This window comes from Bufo gargarizans, chromosome 3 (assembly GCF_014858855.1).
Source record: "Bufo gargarizans isolate SCDJY-AF-19 chromosome 3, ASM1485885v1, whole genome shotgun sequence".
NCBI lineage: Eukaryota > Metazoa > Chordata > Amphibia > Anura > Bufonidae > Bufo > Bufo gargarizans.
In genome coordinates, this window is record NC_058082.1 from 488,445,453 (window position 1) to 488,450,839 (window position 5,387).

Genomic DNA, 5,387 nt, shown 5'->3' on the forward strand with positions numbered 1-5,387 from the left:
TTAATCGCGAATATTGCAACTTCGTAAAGTTGTGAATATTATGAATTGTCATGGTCTTACCTCCTTGCTGTTCCCTTCGTTTGACATGTGCTGGCGGCCATCTTGGTTTCTGGGTTTTCTTGTAGCCTCCCACCCTGCGGCTCCTCCTTCCCACTGGGAGGAGCTGGATGCCCAGCTCATATATATAGGAGGTCTGTGGCTTCAGTTCCTTGCTTGGTCCTCCTGTGTTCACATGCTTCCAAGACTGCTGCTGCTTCTGGTTTCTGATCCTGGCCTCGTCTGACTACCCCGTTGGTTCCTGATTCCGGCTTCGTCTGACTACCCTGTTGGTTCCTGATTCCGGCTTCGTCTGACTACCCCGTTGGTTCCTGTTCCTGGCTTCGTCTGACTACCCTTCTGGTTCCTGACCTCTGTCTCCGCAAGACCCTGCTTCGGTTTAGCCATCCGTTCGGACTTTGCTTACGGCTTGCTCTTCAATAAAACCTTCTTATTTTCCACTTATCTCTTGTTGTACGTCTGGTTCATGGTTCCATGACATTAGGACCAAGCCATGAATTCTGACGGTACAGGGCCACCCTCGCTACCTACGCTGGTTGCCAGACTTGATCAGCAGGATCACCTGTTGGGTCGGTTCGCTGTGGCGTTGCAAACCCTGCTTGAACGCACGGCTCATTTAGCTTCCGTTGCCGATGGGTCGGTTGTCGCTCCTGGGCCCGCTCCTACTGCCGCTCCGGTTGTTGCGCCAGAGTCTACCCTGACACCTGTTGCTGCGCCTGTGGTGTTTCAGGGTATGACCGGTTCTGCCCCCCTTCCACAGCGCTTTGGGGGAGAGCCAACTCAGTGCCGAGGTTTCCTTAACCAGGTGGGCATTTACTTCGAGTTGCTGCCACATGCCTTTCCTACTGAGAGATCAAGGGTGGGCTTCTTGATCTCGCTGCTCTCGGACAAGGCCTTGGCCTGGGCCAGCCCTTTATGGGAGAACAACAATCCGGTGGTTGCCGAGTTTTCCGGTTTTGTTGCTTCTCTTCGGAAGGTATTCGATGTGCCGGCTCGTGCTGCCTCTGCTGCGAAGCTCCTTATGTCCATCAGACAGGGTTCACGATCCGTAGCTGAATACGCCATTGAGTTTCGTACCCTGGCAGCAGAGGTGGGCTGGAATAATGAGGCTCTGGTCGCTGCTTTCTCTCATGGTCTCTCGGATGCCTTGAAGGATGAGGTTGCAGCTAAGGACCTACCAGTGGAGCTCGAGTCTCTTATTTCTTTCCTGATTTTGATTGACACCAGACTCAGGGAGAGACCTTCCTTTAAGGAGAGCCTGCGGAGGTCTCCTAACAGATTGGCGCCTACGTTTGCTGTCCCACCCGTGCCTCCCTCTCCTCCCACGCCTCCTGGGGATGACTTGTCTGGGGGTGAACCCATGCAGCGGGGGTTTGCTCGCCTGTCTGAGGGGGAGAGGGTACTCCGGAGACGCGAGGGCCGATGCATGTACTGTGGTCTCGGTGGGCATTTTCGGTTGGCATGTCCGAACCGTCCAGGAGAACGCTCGCACCTGAGGTCCTGTCGGGGGCAGATCTTGGGTGGAGTCTCCTCGTCCCCGGTTTCCCGTGTTGACAAACCACTGATCACGGTTGTCCTCTCCTGGGTCGGGGGCTCGGTGACGACCCAGGCGTTGGTGGACTCTGGTGCTGGTGGTTTGTTCATTGATAGAGTGTTCGTTGCCGCCAATTCCATTCCTCTGCAGCCTCGAGGTTCCCCACTGGCTCTTGAGGTGATAGACGGCAGACCCCTTCTGCCGCCACACGTGACTCATGAGACCCTTCCAGTGGGGATAGCCATTGGTGCCGTTCACAGAGAGTCGGTCTGTCTCCAGGTTATTTCGTCTCCACACTACTCGGTGGTCTTGGGGTACCCCTGGCTCCAGAAGCATAATCCGACTTTCGATTGGAGATCGGTCGAGATCCTCTCGTGGTCACCGCAGTGTGGGGCTAGTTGCATCCATGGGCCTGTCAAGTTGCTGTGTACTTCCTCGGACTCTCTGTTGCCTCCTGAATACGAAGAGTACCGGGATGTATTCGATAAGGTGCGCGCGGTTGCCCTACCTCCGCACCGCCCATACGATTGTGCCATAGAGTTACAATCCGGTGCCGTTCCTCCTCGTGGCAAAGTCTATCCACTGTCGGTAGCGGAGAATGAGGCCATGGAGGAGTACGTGAGGGAGGCGCTTTCACGCGGACACATTCGCAAATCCTCGTCCCCGGCAGGGGCTGGATTTTTCTTTGTGAAAAAGAAGGGCGGCGAGTTGAGGCCTTGCATCGATTACAGGGGTCTCAATCGCATCACGATCAAGAACGCTTACCCGATACCCTTGATTTCCGAGCTGTTCGATCGCCTCAAAGGGGCCACGGTCTTTACCAAACTCGACCTGAGGGCGGCATATAACCTGGTAAGGATCAAGGCGGGCGATGAGTGGAAGACCGCGTTTAACACCAGGACCGGTCATTATGAATCCTTGGTTATGCCCTTTGGGTTGTGCAATGCGCCCGCAGTCTTCCAGGAATTCATCAACGATGTTTTCCGTGACCTGTTGCAGCAGTGTGTGGTGGTCTATTTGGATGACATCTTGGTATATTCTGCATCCATGGAGGCCCACATTCTGGATGTCAGACGAGTGTTGCAACGCTTACGAGAGAACAAGCTGTTCGGTAAGCTTGAGAAATGCGAATTTCACCGATCCCAGGTAACCTTCTTAGGTTACATCATTTCCGCTGAGGGGTTCTCCATGGATCCTGAGAAGGTTTCGGCTGTCTTACAGTGGCCCCAGCCCAGTGGGCTTCGTGCCCTGCAGCGCTTTTTGGGCTTCGCCAATTATTATCGGAAGTTCATCAGGGACTTTTCCATGCTAGCCAAGCCTCTCACGGATCTGACCAGGAAGGGCAGTAATCCTCAGGTCTGGCCGCTCGAGGCCATCCGAGCTTTTGAGGCTCTAAAGTCCGCCTTTGTGTCGGCTCCGATTCTGTCGCATCCCAACCCTGGGTTGCCTTTTGTCCTCGAGGTGGACGCGTCTGAGACGGGAGTAGGCGCCCTCCTGTCTCAGCGTAGAACACCAGAGGGTCCTCTGCTTCCTTGTGGGTTTTACTCCCGGAAACTGTCTTCCGCGGAGTGCAACTATCAGATTGGTGACAGGGAGTTATTGGCCATCGTGCAGGCCCTTAAAGAATGGAGGCACTTGCTCGAGGGCTCGGTGGTTCCGGTTCTCATCCTGACGGACCACAAGAATCTGACCTACCTCTCTGAGGCCAAGAGATTGACACCACGTCAGGCCAGATGGGCTCTGTTCTTGTCACGTTTTAATTACGTGGTCTCCTACCTACCCGGCTCCAAGAACATCAGAGCGGATGCCTTATCACGGCAGTACTCCGAGCTGTCCGGGGAGGAGTCGATTCCGACTACGGTCATACCCCCGAATCAGATCCTGGCCGCTATTCGCACCAGCCTGACTTCTCCTCTGGGTGAGCAGATTTTGGCGGCTCAATCTGGTGCTCCCTCTGGGAGACCCAACGGCAGATGTTTTGTGCCTGAGGAGTTGCGCACTCGGTTGTTGCGAACCTACCATAACTCCAAGGCCGCGGGGCACCCTGGAAAGAATCAGCTGTCCTGGGCGGTTTCACGTCTGTTCTGGTGGCCTTCTCTACGTTCCGACATCGCCGCATATGTAGCGGCATGCTCCGTTTGTGCCCAGAGTAAGTCCCCTCGGCACCTTCCGTTGGGCCTTTTGCAACCCATAGCCACCGGGGAGCGTCCATGGTCACACCTGGGGATGGATTTCATTGTGGACCTCCCTGCATCCCGAGGCCATACGGTCATTCTCATGATTGTGGATCGGTTTTCCAAAATGTGCCACTGTGTTCCTCTCAAGAAGTTACCCTCTGCACAAGAGTTGGCCTCGATTTTTGCCAGGGAGGTCTTCCGGTTGCACGGTTTGCCCAAGGAGATTGTGTCGGATCAGGGGGAGTCAGTTTGTGTCCAGGTTCTGGCGCGCCTTTTGCTCCCAGTTGGGGATTCATCTCTCTTTCTCCTCGGCCTACCACCCTCAGTCCAATGGGGCCGCAGAACGATCCAATCAGGCCTTGGAGCAATTCCTTCGTTGCTATGTCTCCGATCACCAAGACAATTGGGTTGACCTCCTGCCTTGGGCTGAGTTTGCCAGGAACACGGCGGTGAACTCTTCCTCTGGGACGTCTCCCTTCATGGCCAATTATGGGTTCCAACCTGCCGTGTTACCGGAGGTATTCTCTCCCCAGGATATTCCGGCTGTAGAGGATCACCTTTCCGTCCTACGTGCTTCTTGGGTACAGATCCAGAGGTCCCTTGAGGTCTCTGCGCAGCGCCAGAAACTCCAGGCTGATCGCAGACGAGCGCCCGCTCCTTCCTACCAGGTCGGAGACCGCGTATGGTTGTCCACCCGCAACCTCAACCTTCGAGTGCCCACTCCCAAGCTGGCGCCTCGCTTTGTTGGTCCCTTCCGAGTGCTTCGCAGGGTAAACCCGGTAGCCTATGCCCTTGCGCTTCCTCCTGGCATGCGGATCTCCAACGTGTTTCATGTCTCCCTGTTGAAGCCACTGGTGTGTAATCGTTTCACTTCCTCGATTCCTCGGCCTCGTCCGGTCCAAGTGGGCAATCGTGAGGAGTATGAGGTGAGCAATATCCTGGACTCACGCCTGGTCCGCGGCCGGGTGCAGTTTTTGGTCCATTGGCGTGGTTATGGTCCAGAGGAGCGTTCCTGGGTTCCCTCCGCAGATGTCCATGCTCCTGTCTTGCTCCGAGCCTTCCACGCACGCTTCCCTCAGAAACCGTTCCTTACTCCGCGGAGGAGGGGCCCTTGAGGGGGAGGTACTGTCATGGTCTTACCTCCTTGCTGTTCCCTTCGTTTGACATGTGCTGGCGGCCATCTTGGTTTCTGGGTTTTCTTGTAGCCTCCCACCCTGCGGCTCCTCCTTCCCACTGGGAGGAGCTGGATGCCCAGCTCATATATATAGGAGGTCTGTGGCTTCAGTTCCTTGCTTGGTCCTCCTGTGTTCACATGCTTCCAAGACTGCTGCTGCTTCTGGTTTCCTGATCCTGGCCTCGTCTGACTACCCCGTTGGTTCCTGATTCCGGCTTCGTCTGACTACCCCGTTGGTTCCTGATTCCGGCTTCGTCTGACTACCCCGTTGGTTCCTGTTCCTGGCTTCGTCTGACTACCCTTCTGGTTCCTGACCTCTGTCTCCGCAAGACCCTGCTTCGGTTTAGCCATCCGTTCGGACTTTGCTTACGGCTTGCTCTTCAATAAAACCTTCTTATTTTCCACTTATCTCTTGTTGTACGTCTGGTTCATGGTTCCATGACAA